General features: G+C 40.1%; 1 pseudogene; it reads left to right on the plus strand.

Moving 5' to 3' along the window:
• Positions 1–16,595, plus strand: part of LOC116764015 — a 124,052-nt pseudogene extending 107,457 nt beyond the window's left edge.
• The last annotated feature ends 2,519 nt before the right edge of the window (positions 16,596–19,114 follow it).

Below are 19,114 nucleotides of genomic sequence, written 5' to 3' on the forward strand. Positions count from 1 at the left end.
GTGAAATAAAAGCCCTTTGGTGTAGCAGAAAAATCAAGCTGATCAGAGCCCAACAGGAAGGCAATGCTAGAGTCCTATTTCTAAAGTAAAGCAGAAAGGTTTCAAAAATTAACCAGGATTTAAAGAAGAAAGAATGATCATTTTGTTTCTCTAACCATGACACGCTACACATTGCATGAGGTTTCTTCTAAGAAGTCAGAATTTTGTGATAGGTTACCATTTTTTTTTGTATCCAAGAGATGATTTATTACTTTTTTCTCTGAAAAATTTCAATTATAACAGGGTATTATAAATATTGCAATATATTCAAATAATATCATGCTGGGAGGCTGGAGATATTTAAATTGATCTTTTCCCTGGTGTTTAAAAAAATCAGGTAGTCAAAACTGGAACTCTAAGATAAGGTAGGATCTAGTCATCTAATATAAAGGAAAATAACAAATCCAAGGGGAAAAAGTGCTGCCTTTTTTTTCTGTGAGGTGTTACACAGTGTTGGAATTAAGTAATCAGGTTTTGTCTCTTATAGCATGAGAGGTGAAAGCTATAGGTTACAGCTGGTTGCAATATTCCTTTTTCTGATCGTATTCCTTTCATGATGAGATTTCGGCACATACTAACAGTTAACATTTGGCAGGGTACAGCTTTAGAGATTCCACACACAGACTATCAGCATGGAGCTGAGTGTGTCCTATGAAATAGGGGTGCATATCATGAGTTTGCTTGGGTGCATGTGATTTCTTTCTTTTTCCAGATGACTCATTTTACCTTTTGCTTATTAATGAGCGTTTTACTTAGACTCTCTCAATTACTCGTTCTGGTTCTTTCTCATCCGTGCTCCTTGCTTTTCTCTCAAGCATTTCTCTTTGGCTCTGCACCTTCAGTCATAAAGCTCCCACAGCTGTATCTAGAACCATTTTGGGTAGCTCTGTCTCCTCGTTTTGTCTTCAATACTCATTTCTCTGTGAAAGCTTGTACAGCTGATTTCATTAAGTATGAAAAGTAGGTATTTTAAAAGTAAGTACTTTTCATTCACAAGTATGTTGGCATTTATACTACAAACCTTATTTGTGGTCAATCTCAGTTCTAGAGAACAAGAGCCTTTGAATCAAGAACCTAGACTCGGCATCTCTGGGGAAGCAGATCTGACTGTGGAGAGGAGACGAGTTTAAGGCTCCTTCCTTCCACGGCTGCAGGCTCCTCTGAGGAGTCCGGGGCCTCAGCTGTCCCACCCATCCGTGTGCTGGGTGCAAAAGGGAGAAAAGGCCACCACCACCCCAACCTCACTGCATGAAATTACAGTAGAGATTCAGGTCTAGAGAAGAGCTCTAATGAAAGTAGAACATGAGGGGTTAGGACTCAGAAGTTTTACCCCCAAGTCACAATATTAATTTAGAAGGTTCACTTAAACTCCTCATTCCTGAGGGTTCTCCCTCTGTTATATCTTGCAGCTATGTGTCCTTGGGCACATTCTTTTCTTGACATCTCTCAACCTGAGGTCATCATTTCACTCATAAAATGAGGATAATAACAGCACCCCATAGAGTTTTGGTGACTATTATATGAGATAATAATTTATATGTAGTTCACAATGCTCAGCTTTTAATAAATGCAACATTGCCAGTGTGTCCGATAACATATATATATTGGTAGAACTACAGTATATATCTCATCAGGGAATTGTGAGCATTGTTAAGCCATTGTTTGTAAAATCCTTTTGCACTTCTATTTGGGCACAGCACATTGTATATTTCTGTTGGAATAGGATAAATAAATATTTATACATAAGCATCACCTCTTTTTCCTACCAAAGAGATCATAATAGCTAGAAAGCTGGATACAAATAGAAAACTGGAATAGTAGGTCCCTGTGATCTTTGCACATGCACTTTGTCTGATTTTAAGGGCATATATCTTAAATTCTTCCATCTGAGAATTTGAGAACATGTCTACTGAACTTCATGAATAGAAATCTATGGGTACTCTAGACACATTTTATAGATAATTTAAGCTCAGTAATACAACCTATTGATTGCTTTGATTTTTATTTTCGCTATCTGACCAAATAAAGCAGAAACAGATGGCTTTTCTGACTTATACTATTTTAAGCTACAAACATGTTGCCCACTTTTGAGCCTATGTAGTTAATCTGAAATCTGTCACACGATAAAATTAAGCCTTCTCTATTTTAAGGTGGAGACAAGTGTGGATTGGATTTAGGGTCTGAACACCTGGACTCTGGTCCCAGCTTAACTCTGAACACACTACAGACCTCTTGTGAATCACTTCACCTTGCTGCATCTCAACTCCCTCATCTATGAGGTACGTTAGACAAGCGTGTATACTAATCACCTAAGGATCTTGATAAAAGGCAAGAGTCTGGTCAGCAGGTCTGGGGTGGAGACAGAGATCCTGCATCTCTACAAAGCTCCTAGGGGAGGCCAGTGTTGCTGGCCCACAGTCTTTGAGGGGCAAAAGACTGGAAAAATTCTTGGACAAATGCTGTATAATCTGGAGTTTCTGTAAGATTATTCATGAGAAAGCATGTCATGATGGCCCCAAACAGGGATCAAGCAGAGACAATCACTAACATGGGTACAGTATTCTACAGTCATCAAAGCGTGTCCCATCCAGTTAGTCATCACAGCATTCCTAAGAGGAACCTAAACTCAGAAAAGCTGAATCACTGGCTCAAGATCACAAAGTCAGTATGTGGAAAAGGCCAAGATCAAACACAGTCTCCAACTAGCTGTGCTCACACACCACCAACGCCTTCCATGGTTACTTTTGCGTTCAACAGGCCCCAAAATGCATGAAGGCAAAGAAGACCTAACAGCCTAATTTTGTTTCATACACAGCCATATATGTATACATTTATTTAAAGTTACCTAAGTACTGATAAAGTCTTGTGTTGACCTGTCAGAGCCCATTTAAGACTTCTATATTTTTTTTCGCACCTTTCCATTATTTTTCTGCTGAATCCTATCCATCAAGTACAGAAAAGCCTCTCAGGCCAGCATGTACATTTCCAGTTTCAACTGCTACAGTACATGAGTTCTAGATCTTAAAGGCCAAAAAGCATCTATTTGACTAAAGAGCTATAAGGCAGCCATAAAAATTATGGATCACAGAAATAAGCAATTAGTGTTATCTTCAATTGCTTTATTGGCAGTATTCACTCGTTAGAATAGAGGCAGCCGTAAAACAGATTGCAACATACTGTATAACAGCATATGGGATTTTACATTATAATGCTATTCTCTGCCAAGAAGTCATATTTTCATTTGAATGCATGGAACAGATTATCACAGGGTTTCCAGCATTAGAAGTAGATGACCCTCACTTTTTTTGAGGTTGTTGTTAAAAGGCAATTCCTGAAGTTATGACTAAATCAAAATAAGTGCGATGGTGAATGGGGCTGTGTTATGTGCCTGCATTCTGGGCCACTGGAGACTGGGCATGGCGTGGAGCTACAGCAGATAATAAAGTCAATCTCTAACGTGGTGGATAGAGGGAAAGTTGAGGGTTTGCCAGTCTTCCAAACCAGCTGGCGTCAATTCTGGATGAAGCTGTTCACCCGCCATTTCATCACAGCTGAAGCACCACAAAAGACACCACGAGCACAGGGGATAGAAATAAAACAATAGGAATAACCATATGAGAAAGAACAGAAGCATTATTTAACATTGGGAGACGCCTTCCTGACATCTACTCTGCCATTTTTACAGAATATGTATGGGAGCATGTTTATATATTGCAGACAACGTAATATAGACCTTCAAATACACACACCCTGGAACAAATGTCAACAGGCCAAGCTCTCCGGAATCACCCAGAGGCCTAGAGTCTAAGAGTTTCCCCATCCCCTCACACATTTTACAAGTTTCAATATGGCACACCTGGAAATAGGGCTAAATGCCCACTGTCCTGTTTCAACAGTTAAGTTGGAAAAAGGGTAGGGTAAAGTACGTCTAACAGATTCTCTTTCCAAGATCAGCCTGTGCTATAGCAAATGAAAGGCTCTGAAAGGCAGGATTGCTGAAAAGGAAGCTTGTGTGGTTTCAAATTAGAAGTCATATTGTTGCACTCACAGTTGATCAAATAAATATTAATCACCAAATGTATTTATGTCACTTCTCACACGATTGCAATATATTTCAAATGTGTTTTTAAATGGTGGATAAAACACACTGGGATGGCAAAAAAAAAAAAAGAAATTCTCCTTTTATAGAACCACCGATACTAGGGAGCTAGAAGCATATGTAGTAATTTACCAGAACAAAGAAATATGTTTGAATTAGTTACTGTGTGTTTTCTGCTATTTATTCAGATCTAGTAAAATCCAAATAATCTGATAAAGTCTTTAGAGCCTATGTACAATATCATGTTAAAAGTAGACTTTAATCTTATGTAATGTTTCAATGAATCAGTGCGTTCACTTAAATGATTTTTCTAGTCTTAAGTCTGTAAAGTTATAAAATTGTAAAAAACATTTTTAATTGTAAAGAAAAATCCTTATAATTTTGGAAAAAGATTACACTAAATGATTTTAAAGGCAGTAATAATGCAAAACAAAGTATAATAGAGCTGCCCCTTTCTATATCCCTTGGTTACTTGGAGTAACATTTTCAGTTCTCAATTTCCACACTTCTATGTTTAAGGACTTTTCTTTTTATTCATAAAAGGATTTGATAAGAAGAGTAATTAGACTAAAAATGCAAGCATTTTGCAACCTAATCCTGCCTATGCTATTTACTAGCCCCTATGGCATGCATATATTGATATACTGTTTAAATTCTGTATCAGCTGTCATGGATTTATTTGTAAAGTTGCATGATGACCATAATACCTGCAGCCACCTTCCAAATTGAGCTTGAAAGAGATTTTTTAAGTATGTCTCAAGTGGTCAGAGTAAATTTCTCAAGCGGTAAGAAATTTCTCAAGTAAATTTCTCAAGTGGTCATGAATGACTACCTTGTCTTATTTTTAGAGTGAGGAAAGCTGGTAGTTTTCCAGCAGCCAAACAAGGGGCCCCTTTAAAAACCTGAAATGGAAAGAGGAACCAGGAGAGTGGCTAGTTTATACTTCGAGAAAATGATGCTGACCGATTGAGGGTATTCCACCAATGTGTAACATACGGTGAAACATCTGCCTTTTGGCTCAGCAGTATTTTCCTCACTAGCCCACCAATTTCCTTAATTTGGCAACTCTTGTGGCCCTGGCCTTGTGACTGAGGTAACATATATAAATGTTGAGAAGCAAGCTGTTCCTTGGATCTGTAAGGTAGCAAACTCAACAGACTACACATTTTTAAAATGTCAGTGAGTGTATGAGCGTGTATGATTGTGTGTGTGTTTCACCAAATACAGTTGCACTGAGTCAGACCACAGTAACACCAAAGGCTAATGGAGAAAATGTGTTTTTTTACATATTGATCTTGTCACGCGATAACGTTACTTAATTCCGCATTGTTCAGAACAAACCAACAATGAATAGTATCTTGCTATATAATGACTAGTTTTTCCTTTCCTTGCAAAAGTAAAAGCATTTAAGAAAAAAAAAAAACCCACAAGCATCTCAAATAGCCTCTGCTTTGCTGCAAAAATAGACTGTGACGACAGTAACTCTCCCAATCAATTATGCGGCATGGTTTTAAGTGAGGAAAAAAATTCAACATACGAATCACTTCAAAATATATACAGCATATATCTATATGTACAAACTGCATAAATTTTGAAGGGCTACGAAGCATATATTTTGCTACACCAAAGCTCTGACTGTTAAATTGATTGCAACAAAACTTTAATTTCTTTTTCTGAAAAAACCCGAGGAATATGAATCTTACTGGAATTATTTAAATGCAGTGGTGTGTGTATACATCTATGTGTGTGGGTATAAACAAGATTTCTACAAATTCTCTTCAGTAGGCTCAGAAGCAACACCTCTTCTCTAACAAAAAGATTGCTCTGAAATTATCTCCTTTAAAAGTGACGACTTAAAAGAATATACTTCAAAGTCCACAGTCTACACATCTGCATTCTGAACCCATTCTGCATAGGGCGTCACTTAATAGTGTTCACTCCTGCTGTATACATGTAGGGTTCATTAATGGTCTCCCTTAAAAGCACCTTTTTAAAGAATGATCTCCCACATTAGCCAGAGGAATATAATGTGTGTGTATGTACACACACACATATATATAATTCTTTTTAATTTTGGCTGAATTCAGGAATGAGTCTGGGCTAAAAGAATCGATCTGTCACAGAGCGACAGATTGCAGTTAGAGACTGCCAACAAATCACAAGCAACAGTAGGTAATGACTAATTGTAACAGGAATGAGGGAACAGAGGGTGGGGATTATTTCAGAAAAGGTAACTGAAAAAATGATCCTTCCCAAATGAAATCAGTTTTGCTTTGGTGTTTGTTATTGTTAAATCGAATACAAGCACAGCACCTTCCCCCTTCTCAAGAATTCCTAGTGATGTTGATCCATTTGTTGATCCTAGTGATGTTGGATCCATTGTTGATCCAATTTCTAAGAGATTTGTGAATTTTCCATCACAGGTTGCCTTTTCTGTTCCTCCATTTCTATTAATACCATATTCTACGAGGCACTTTTGAGGTTTCTCAAGAATTATTACTTTAGCACATTCGTTGGAGCTCTACAACCTAAGACTTACAGGAAACCTTGACTATGACTCCCACTTTGTGGTAATGAATATACAACATGATCTTAAAAAAAAAAAAGGAAAAGGATTTATGAAGATTTACAAGGTCCAAGAAATAGAATGGCAAGAGCAATCATATCCATCTCTTTTATTGATTAGAATGTTACGATTTTTAATTATCTATTCAATCACACCTCCTCAGATTTTCATGAAATGCTTTTTTCTAATTATCAATGTACACAAACACAAACTTTTTATACCAGAAACTTAACCTTCTGAAACTTTAATCTATGAAATTACTTGGAGCTTGAGGTGCGTAAAGGATTTAAACTCTGCACTAAGGTTCAAATACTTTGGGAAATTTCTCTAATTTTCACTCCACTGCAGTGAAAATCAACAAGATGTTCTGTGTAGTTGAAACACAAGGGTTTTGTGGCTCCCTGTAACTGTAGAGATTACAAAGCATATTGGGTCAAATGTAATTTCATATTTTTAAAGGTCACTTATTGTGTTTAAACTTAAATATTTAACTTTAACCAATGTAGTGTGGTTAGATTGCTCATATACTTATTTCAAATGTAAAACTAACAATTTCCTTAAGTTGATGATATAGGCTGTTATCCCAATCTTTAGGTAATACAACCCATTTTGTCTCACTGCTATTTTAATTCCCAAATCCTCTGCTTTCTCCAACATGTTGAACATCAGACTCCATGTCTATTTAATACCTGCATCAATTATTCTTTATCTCCTCATAATTCAAAGAAGAAATAAATGAAGGAAGCTAAAGACTGACCTTTCTTAAATGGACATTGATCGATTGATGTCCCTAAACTAGTTTCTCAATAAACTCAACTCTTTCTCTGCTGAAAAAGAAAAGAGCGGTTCCCGAATGGCAAGTTAAAAAATTAACCAGTAAGGTAAGAACACGTAAAAGAGAAAGTATCAATTGCAGAAACAGTATCAGAACCAAATTATCAATAGATGGGAAAAGGATGAAAAATAATGGTGAACAATGAACTACAGATCACTGAAGCAATGTATATGAGGGAAGGGAAGAAGCTAAGGGCAATGAGATGGCACAAGGGCAGCAGGAACCTTCTGAGTTTCCTCTTAGTATGATTTTTTCAGGAAAAAATTTGTCAACCTTGTCAAAGAGAAGTAATGTTATATCAGGCACCCAAAAAACACTAACAGAAAATCAGAATTATACTCAACTAAGCCCAGACTAAATCCTAGTTGATAGGGGGTCATAGGCTTGGAATTTCCCATCTGTTCCCAAGAAGCTTGTACATATAATTGGTATGCACCTAAACCATTCTTTTGATTCCAAGTGTCAGGATATTTTGAACAAGAAAACATACATCAACATCTTGATAACTGAAAGTCTGCTAAAGCTATTTATATTTATCATAACTGTTTGAATCTCCCAAGGGGTGAGATGCAGACAGCTTCATGTTCCAGATTTCAACACAAGTGCATCAATCTCCCATTATGACCTACATCCTTTACATCCAAACACGGGGCAAGGGCCTAGCCACCCAACAGTGGTAATCCTCCAGCCAGCATTCACATCTCAGGTGATGACAGAGATACTGTAATTAGGACCTGCTAGCACAAAAGCCCAAGGCCAGTGTAACAGCCAGTACCCAGTTCACTAGGCATAGCAGAAACACTGCCAATAATTTTCAAAGACTGATCAAACACCACCTGAGGTCAATTCATTCAATCATTTGTTATTTATTCATTCAATAAATATGTATCAAACACCAACCCACCACGTTCCAGGTACCAAACAGTCCCATAGCCTTGTGCCTTAACATTGTAATGTCACACATATATTGATTAAAGTAACCCATTTCCACAAGGAACTCTACTCAATACTCTGTAATGGCCTATATGGAAAATAAATCTTTAAAAAAAAACAGTGGATATATGTATAACATTCACTTTGCCTGAAACTAACGCAACATTGTAAATCAACTATACTCCAATAAAAATTTTTAAAAAAAGAAAGTAACCCATTGCACAACAATATCAATTATAAAACTTGAATTACCACCTCTTTTCCCCATGTTCTATGTTTGACCTTTCATGTGGGTCATATGCATATTTGATACATCTGAGCAATTTCAGGTGGATTCTTCTACTTGTATATAACTACTTCATTAACAGTCAAGTTATAACATGCGAGCTTACATGAAGCACTGTGCTATTAAAATAAAAATATCGCTGGATATATTTCATCTTAATGTGAGTGAAACAACTTTTCAACCCACCACCAAAGGAGAGAAAAGCTAGTGTGAAACCACAGGAATATATTAGGGATGGATAAAAGTAAGGCCCTGAAAAGGGCAGAGGGAGAAATTGGAAACAAGGGATGGCACCCCTACTTCATGATAGTGTCCAGGGCTATCGTCACTTCTGCTCCAGGATGCATAACTTAAAATACTTCAGATGTGAGGGAATCAGTTATTCCTTGTATTTGTCTTGCCTAAGTTGCAAAGTGAGATTTTTTCCATAATTTAATTCTGTAATTTGATGTCTAATCCTTTCAGTTCATGATTTTATGGATTTCAACCAAAATGAGGACTCTCTTCTTTTGTCTTCTGTCTCCAGACGACTCTAATTTTGTTACCAAGATGCAGGCCCAGGTTATGTACTGCCCTAGGTATGCCCTTCTCTCCATTTTCTCTAGGTTCTAGTGAATAATAATTTATTCTTTGGAGGTGTTTGAACCAGAACTGCATATTCTATTATATACACACTCAAGTTCACATATACAAATATATATCACATATTTCCAATATACAGTAAAATCATACATACGCCCACAAAAAAATGTTTTCCTCATAAAATTAACTTAAAGCTATTCAAAGAGTTTGGTCCACATCATCATTTCATGTGTTACAATAAATAGGTAATTAATATCCTTTCTTTCCATGATATGTCAACTATGAGCAGTATCTGGCAGATTCTGGCTAATAAACTCCAAAATAACAAATACATACTTAGCAAAAGCATGACTATATTAATTATTTAATGTAAATGAAGAATCAGCATGTTGGCCAATTTTTTTTCTAAAATAAACTTGTTTATAATTGCTAGTAGTTGACTAAATAATTGTTTTAAAAATGACCATTCTTTTGGAAGGCCCATGTAAAAACAAAACAAATAAAACTTCAGATTTAACCACTCTAGGCCAAAATTTGAACTTTCCTTTGAGCTGTATAGATTTAGACAGGATCATGGCAGAAATGAGCATTTCCTGGGAACAATTATCCAACCAAGCCCCACTGGTTTCCCTTCACCATCTCAAAATCACAGCTGGTGATTTCAAACCACAGGGAAAAGTGAGTGATGGCCTCTGGGTTGCTACTGAGAACTATTTTCAGAGTATTTGTAGGTGCCCCCTCTCTTTTCCAGAGGGCACAGTGGCTCTTGAACCAGATTTTGTGTGCGTGCGGTTCCTTCCCTGTTTGCCCTGCAGCATATCCGACTTCTCCACTCCCAGGAGCTGTCCTTAGCCACTGCGACCTCGGTTCCTGCAGGTGACAGTATGGCTTTCTGCTGATTTATTAAAAATCTCCCATTTTATGGCTCCTGTGTACTCTCTGGAGTGTGATCATGTGACCAGGATAATGACAATCTGTCTCCCTGCTAACATTTCTCTACTTTGGTTATTTGTTTGATAAAGTGAGGAGCTTCCCTTTTGTTGCCCTTCATCAGAGCTTAATGTCTTTACTTTGGGATCAATATACTTTATGAATAATTTTATTTCCTTCTATTTTTATGGTCTTTTCTCCTCATTATCATACTGAGTTTATTAGCTGGTGCTGTCAGTATCTTTACCCTGTCATATGTTCCTGAGGTACAGTAAATATCACTTGTGTTGTAATTAATATGCACACCCTCTGCAGTAATTAAAGTACAGACCCCTTCAACCAGCTGAGCTTCCTACACTAATTCCACCTTATCTTCATAATGAACTTATTGTAATCTGAAACTACTACTGAATATTGTTCAGTAAGGCTAGAAGAATGAAATCTAACGAGATGCAATAATATTTGTGCACATGTTAATACAAAAAATGAATTTAATTAGTCTAAATCTAATTAAATTTCCCATACAATTAAAAGCCTCCCCTTCCTTCCATTTTTTAAAAACTAACAAATGCCGAATTATTGCCCTTCCAGTTATTCCTATAAAGAAGCAGACTGGACAAATGCTTTCTTTCCCCATAAGATACACACAGCAAAATCTAGAAGAGCCAGAAGAAGGATAGTGACATAGTAAGGAAAGAGCTAAATCCCTTTACAGAACTACCATGTGAAATAGACGACTTGTAAGAGTAGACAAAAGTCTGACCTTTCTAAAAAAGAGAAACTCAAGGAAAATAGCTTATCAAACCAATCTGTCAATCAAAAAAATAGGTTTTTAAAATATCCAATACCAGACTCCCCTGGTGGCGCACTGGTTAGGAAATCTACCTGCCAGCGCAGGGGACACAGGTTGAATCCCTGGTCCGGGAAGGTCACACATGCCACAGAGCAGCTAAGCTCGTGCGCCACAACTACTGGGCCCACGTGCCTAGAGCCCGTGCTCCTCAACAAGAGAAGCCACAGCAATGAGAAGCCCGCGCACTGCAACGAAAAGGGGCCCCCGCTCACCGCAACTAGAGAAAGCCCGCACACAGCAACGACGACCCAACACAGCAAAAAATAAATAAATTTCTTAAAAAAAATTAAAATACCTAATACCAAATGTACATTGCAAGTGGCACTAAGGCACAGTCCCTGTCCCCAAGGAGCTTATATTTTAATGAAAGAAATACATATTTCAATTCAGAAAGATTTATTGGGCATCTACCAAAAATAGCACAGACAATGAATGTCATAGAATTTCTAAGCAGCATGAAAAAAGGAAAGTCTAGCACTAAGCTTGCACCTTGAGAGACGCGAGAGAGAACATTTGGGGCAGGACACTAACTGATGCTGCACATATTCGATTTTGCTGGAGAAGAAGGTCTGTGTAAGTTAGGAAAAAATAGACACAAAAGACAAAATCAAGATACATAATTGGCACAAAAGAGGAACACGGTAAAGAACTGCATGTGCATTTAATATTATACTTATATTGTCAGGAAATCAGCAAGGAAAGTGAGTACCTAAAGTGCAGACCCACCATAGGCAGGGAGCTGGCAAAGGAGCCTGAAAACTGGGTGAAGGGTCAGGCATGATGACCACAGCTGTGCCAGGCAACGGAATTATTTCAAGGTGGAAAGAATTTACCAATAGGGTAGAGCCCTGCTTTTTAATTATTCACAGTAATGACCTGGATCTTGGAAAGAAAGGAGTTATTTCCTAGATAGTAGACTGAACTAAATTAGCAGGCAACACAGCATGGAGGACTGATAAAACACACACACACACACAAATACATCAATTTGAGAATTTAAAAGTGGTTTAGTGGTCAAAACACCTGTCAATTAGGACAACACATTTACTCCCACAGTTGTTTTCTTGTTTTCTTTAAAAACTACCTCTGTTTATGGGAGATTTATAAGACACGTTACCGAATGGATTACTTGGAAGGAAGGAACCAAGTGAGATGAAAACAAATAATATGTTGAGACGGACTGCTAAAGCTATGCATTACAAATCAAAGGAACTAAAATAAAGTTAGGCGTTCTCTAGAGGAGTGCTCACTATATTTTAAGGAAGATTTAAATGTACTTCAAAAGGGAAGCATGGAGAAAATGGAATGATGGTGATATCAAAAATAAATTACAAAGAAAATCTGGGCTGTCCTGCTGCTAAAAAAAATAAAACTAAAACAGATGTTGACATCTACCTGATAGCAAATATGCTTCTTAATGTTGATTCTGACCAGCAGAAGGGAACCTACTCGGAAAGAAACCTGATGGGAATGAGTGGAGATCCTAAAAGACAGACTTTTAAAATTCCCGATTGATAAAGTTTTGGTTAGGCTATGCCACTGAAAATCATCAAATCCAGAATGTCAGCCCATTTTTAGTGAACACAAGGCATGTGTATACCAACAGGTATATGTGTGACTGTGTTTGTGTGTGTGTATGCACTTGTCTATATAAGAAAGCAAAAATTCAAGCTCAGAAAATGAAGTAATGTGAAAATTTCCTTTGGCATACCCTTCCAGTATATTTACTGAAAATACACTTATCTTAATTTACATTTGTTCATCTTTAAGCTTTGTGTTCAGTTCACTGTAGGACCCGAAACCTAATGCTGGAGAATGGTTTCAAAGGTCAGAAAAAGTTCTAAATATTAGCAACAGTGTCGCTCATGAGCGTGTCTGTATCAGTTTTAAAAACTGTTCACATGAAGGATGCGCTTGGCTTTGGAGAAAATATTTTGTGACTCATGGTTTACTCTGTACATTCAGCATAGTTTGGGAGCAACGCTAATGTTTATGGGTTACTGCACTAACTTAGAAATTATAGTATAATATTTGTAATGCAAAGGAACCTTTCTTGGAAAGCAGATGTACTTATATTTGCTCAATGGTGAGATTAGTGACAAGGTCTAGGAACCCAAGAAGACAGATGTCAACTCAAGGCAGTAGTTTTGCAACTGTGGTGAGTGTGTGGTGGAGTGGTCAATTTCAAACCTCCATTTGGTGATATATTCTTTTTTTTTTTTTTTTTTTTTGCGGTACGCAGGCCTCTCACTGGACGCGCAGGCTCAGCGGCCATGGCTCACGGGCCCAGCCACTCCGCGGCATGTGGGATCTTCCCAGACCGGGGCACGAACCCGTGTCCCCTGCATTGGCAGGCAGACTCTCAACCACTGAGCCACCAGGGAAGCCCTGGTGATATATTCTTGATTCAATAACAGCTTTTCAGCAGGCCGTGTTCATAAGGGAAATGTCAGTAAGAAGGGTTTTGTTCTGAGCCTCATGGTGTCTTCTCTAGCCCTTCTGGTCAGTTTGTTTATGTACTGGACCATCGATCTCTTACCATTAGCCAATTGAAACAAAGAATAAAACATGGCAACTAAATGATAAATGAGGTGGGAAACAGAACATTCTAGGATGCTTTATATAAAAGACATCCTTGAAGGAAACCATTGATGAGGAAGAGAAAGTTGAAAAACTGGGAAAACTAAGCTATAAGCTATTCTCATTCTGTGTGTGTGTGTGTGTGTATATACACACACTGTATATATATTTGCATGTAAAATATATATTATATATTTTTAATAATTTAATACTACTGACTTCTGTAGAAAACACAAATAGCAGCATTTACACCTCTCTTATTTCCAGAATTACTGAGGGGAGTTCGATAATGTATATAAAACCTTTAATCTACTAATTGTTAGAACTGTCATGATTTTTTTCACAGTTATCACTTTCCTTTGGTAATAAAAGCCCTAACTGTATCACCAAATGTAAAAGCAACACCAAAACACCAGTTTGCCATTGTTGTTTTTCCAGCTTACTGAATGAGATTCCAAAATTAAATTTCAATGGTTTGCAAAAGTCTCTCAAATTAAGGCAGAAGTGACTGAAGACACTTTTAGCTACACCTGCTCAACCGCTAATTTAATGAGAAAATGACTTAGAAATTGCAAGTGGTAGATATAACAATATTGTTGGTATGAACTAAGAGATGTTGCAGTACAGACAGTTCGAGTAGAATCCATCTTTAATACTCTGATTCCTCCATCTTTCTTCATACCTAGCCTGTTTCAAATAAAGAATACGCCCTGGTGGCGCAGTGGTTGACAGTCCGCCTGCCGATGCAGGGGACGCGGGTTCGTGCACCGGTCCGGGAGGATCCCACATGCCACGGAGCGGCTGGGCCCGTGAGCCATGGCCGCTGAGCCTGCGCTCTGCAACGGGAGAGGCCACAGCAGTGGAGGCCCGCATACCGCAAAAAAAAAAAAAGAATACGCCCAACTCCTCATTGAGTGGCCTAGCATGTTTGGATGTGAAATGGTATGGTTAAGGACTAGAAAAATTATTCTCCTGTAAATGTTCAATATTAAGACAGTTTCTGTCCACTCTTACCTGTTCAGCCCATGTCGCCAATGTCCCAGACAAGCTGTGGGCCCACATCGTGAGTGCTAGCGAGCTGCAGAGCTCCCAGCCAGCCTCCTGCACCACGAGCTGGTCCATCACTGGAATCAGAACCTAGTCCGTAGCCATCGCAGCAAGGGCTGCTGCTGACTGGCCATGAGGACAGCATCATGCAGTTCTGGGATGCCTCCACTGTGGCGCCCCAACCATCCGGCAAGTTGAGCACTGCTGGCCTCTTCCAGACGGACAGCACGCATGCCAACAACCTGGCCTAAGCCACAGTAGACGACTGGCCGCCCTTCCTTAAGATTGGCTGCTTCTAACACTGCAGCGACGATCCTCTGCTCAGCGTGCAGAAAGAAGTTGGCGTTCTGCAAGTACACAGCCCAGCTGGTGATGGCCGGCACTGCAGGCCAGGTGCTGGTGCTGGAGCTAATCAACGTGCCTTAGAAGCAGGCAGTCAGCGTGGCCAGCGTAGACCCCCTCCAGGACCGCGAGGGCTTCACGTGGAAGGACCGTGGGCAGCTGATCCTGCGCCCGGGCCGTTGCCCTGGCCTCCGGCTTCTAGCCCATGTGCTGGTTCAGTGCTGTCACCCGATGCCATCCCTGCCGTCTCGCAGCACGCCAAGTGCAGCCTGTGGCTTTTGGCATAAGTCATGGCTTTGGCCTCTTTGACTACCCGTGCAAGAGCCCTGGTCTGGCCAAGTGAACTCTTCACCCCAACGACTCCCAGGCCATGGAGAGGCCGCTATCCCAGGTGAAGTTGCTTACAAAATTGCCGTGGTCTTTCGGGCGCATGCGGAAGAGCTGAGTCTCAGGCAAGAAGTAGCAATGCTAATGCCAAGAGCAAGTTTCATAAAGCCAACACGCTGCTGGCAGAGCAGGCCTGCCCCCAAGACCTGGGGATGATGCCACTGCAGCTCTGCATCAGCCCCGGTCAGCCGAGGACTCCCTCCCGGGTGCTGTGCACTTCTATGATACTTTGCTGGCACGTTCCTTGAGATGCAGCCACACACCAACTCGGACTCCGTGTTTGCTACGCTCCAGCCATGCAGGCGTCAGGAAGCTGCTGGAGCCGCCGGAAGGTCTCAGAGGAGCGGCTGACGCCCCGCGGGCTCCTGTCGCCACTCCCAGCGTAGGACGCACGCAAACGCCCCTAGCCTGACCTATGACGAGGCCGCGTGGGTTCTGGCGCAGGCGCAGGACTTGTAGGGCGGGCGCCGTGCTCACCGGGTGGGCGGGGCCGTTCAAGGAGTTCACGCTGCCCAAGGAAAGCGCCAAGACAAAGTTAGGGCCGATGGCCTACGAGGGCTGTCCCGTGCACAAGGTGGCACTGGCTACACTTGCCAGCGTGGCCTGAGAGGACTATGCGAAGACGTGCCTGGTCTGCCTCCCCAGCCTGGGCAATGCCCACGTCTTCTCGGTGCCTGGCCTGCGACCCCCAGGTGTACTACTACTCCTGTAGCCGGAAGGGGGACACAGCCGCGTCACCTCCTATGTCTTCAGGTGCCACAGCCAGTTTTTACCTGATTTCTCCATGGGAGCTTGAACGCTTCTCAGTAAGCGTCCAGAACGTCACAGAGCCCCGGCTCTCTGGACATTAGCTGGCCCCCGCGATGCCACCGGTGCCAGCTGCAGGCTCCCAGAGTTGCCAGAGCTGAGACAGGCTAACAGGACCGTGGGCATCGTCTTGGCTCCACGGAGCAGCGATGGAAGCGTGTTCTCACCCATGTCCGCCAACTCGACCACCAGTGACGACACTACGCTGGAACGACAGGGGACGTCACGGTGGAGGACGTGAAGGATTTCCTGGGCCCTGTAGAGGAATCTGAGAAGAATGGGAGGACGCTGGCAGAAGACAGAGCTTGAGCCTGGGCCGTCCTGATCAACTGAGGAAGGCTAGAACTACCCGACCACCTCCTACCTGCCCTGCTGGCAGCTGAAACCCAGGACCCCAACCCCTTCTTGGTCTTTCACATGGACCCACACCTGCTAACCTGCTGGCTCCAGTGGGACCTGCCAACCCTGACCCCAGGTTGTGGGCCTGGACTTGGCCCAGAGCCTCTGGGGCAGATTCAGATTGACCCTTCCTACAGGTAGGTGGCTACCCTGGACCCCAGGTGCCAAGGCATCCCAAGCTACCTCCCACTCCACACACCGTCCTTTTCCACTCCCTTTGCAGAAAGAATTTTTCTAATGTCCGTGCTGGGCTGGACAGTCTTTTTTTTTTTTTTTTTTTTTTTTTTTTGCGTTACGCGGGCCTCTCACTATTGCGGCCTCTCCCGTTGCGGAGCACAGGCTCCGGACGCGCAGGCTCAGCAGCCATGGCTCACGGGCCCAGCCGCTCCACGGCATGTGGGATCTTTCCGGGCCGGGGCACGAACCCGTCTCCCCTGCATCGGCAGGCGGATTCTCAACCACTGCGCCACCAGGGAAGCCCTGGACAGTCATTTTAAAACTGGGCTGGGGGTGGGCAGGTGGGCAGAATGGGTTTCCCTATAGATTGTACCTTGGGGTTTTTCCTGTCTTTTTTTTAAATTAGCAGTTTTAATATTAAAATTACTGATTTTTAATTTTGAAAAAGAAAGCATTTAATATCTCTTAAAAGGGGAAAAAAAGAGTATCAATAGAATGAGCCAGAACAAATATTTTAATTATAATTCTATTTTACATGATTCTCTGTACCCAGCATTGTTACCCAGAATGTTGTTGAGCAATGGGAAAGGAATCAGGTACTTATTTTTAGCCAAAACATTAAGGAGTTTATGCCTGAATTTCATAAGTGATAAGGTTACCCATGTGCCTTTGAGAAAATGCTGAGAAACTTTTCTGAGCCTCAGACAGAAAATATAAGTTGTGAACTTCTTTAATGGCTGTGCCTTCCAAAGTAGAACAAAGGGAAAGAGTTATTGAGGTAACTAAAACAAAGCAAGAAATACTGCAGAAAAAGAGAAAAATATTTTTCCCCAGGTCTGAATCTAGCAGCTCAGAACACATGAAGGAGATGAATGAACTGAAAAGTTATTTGCAGCCGAAGAGATAGATGCTGAGCTATTATTTCTTGTGATGCTATGAGATATTTATAAAAAAAAAAAAAATCTCTTGAAAATAAAATCAGCACCCAGTTTCTCAGCAGCAAACAACCTTAAGACTCTACTAGCAACATTATACCTTAAGCACCAATGCATGTTTAAATATTTTAATAATGGCTTAAATAAAATTTTGTTTTATTTATCAGCTGTGCCTATATTCACATGCTATTTTCAGAATATTTCCTTTAATAAGCTTCTTTCCCCATAAGTACAATAATAAAGGTAAACTTAGAGCAAAATATTTTCTTTTCAGACTGCATCCTTATTCTAAAATGCTAATCAAATCATAACATACAAAAACCTTTAAGTTTTAAGTGTGGTACTTAATTCTTAAAAAGAAAACATTAAAAGTAGGTTTTTTAGTAGTCAATTTTTTTATAATCCAAAAAGTATCATAAAGTCAACTTTGAAAGTGTGCTCTCTTACCTTTCTCGTTTACAAAAATAATAATATACATATATAAAGGGCTTGATATTTCCCTTAGTGAGCTGTAAGTTCCAGTAATCAGAGGACATTACGGGAACATCTGTTATTTCACATTTTTCACTGAATAGCTTACATGGTCACATGGTCAGAAGACAATTACCACCATACTCTCAGTCATTAGGGGCTTTGCAGTTTATACTACAGGCTTTCAATGTTTCTACTCTCTCTTGGTATTGGTTCATACAAGTGAAAGAGGTGGGTTAAACTGCTCTGGTGCACCAAGTGGTATCATACGGGCCTGAAATAATTCACATATCTCACAAAGCTCTTGGAAAGAGATTTTTTGCATGTGAAATAAAACAAAACCCATTTAGTTGTAACCCTCATGCAACATTTTGGTAAAATCAAATCCAAGATGTATTCTTTGTCATAAGTCTCTGTCTTCTATACCCTATCAAAGCAACTTGTTGACAAGTGAAAAGTAAATTATTGATGTGGTAAGTTTTTGTCTTGGCTTGCCTTGGGGGATTGCTTATGTGTATGTTTGTTTTTCTTTGTTTCACTTTGTTGTTGTTATATGATACCAAAGAGTTGATTTGATAGATTAGTTTTTGGTCATGGTAGTGACTTAATTAGATATGTTATTTTATTTGCAGATGTTTAGCACACAATCTCATAGACAAAGCCTAAATGGAGACTCAACACATTAAAAGATAATAATTTATGAGAAATACCATAAAAACCTGAGTAGAAATTGAGGAGTTCATAAATAATCTATACTGACTTATGATTCCAAATCCATTTCTGAATATTTTTTTCAGATTTCATGATATATTCCTTAAAAAAAGGCAAAAAGGAATGTTATGTAAG

Source organism: Phocoena sinus, chromosome 13 (genome assembly GCF_008692025.1).
Source record: "Phocoena sinus isolate mPhoSin1 chromosome 13, mPhoSin1.pri, whole genome shotgun sequence".
In the NCBI taxonomy this organism is placed as follows: Eukaryota; Metazoa; Chordata; class Mammalia; order Artiodactyla; family Phocoenidae; genus Phocoena; species Phocoena sinus.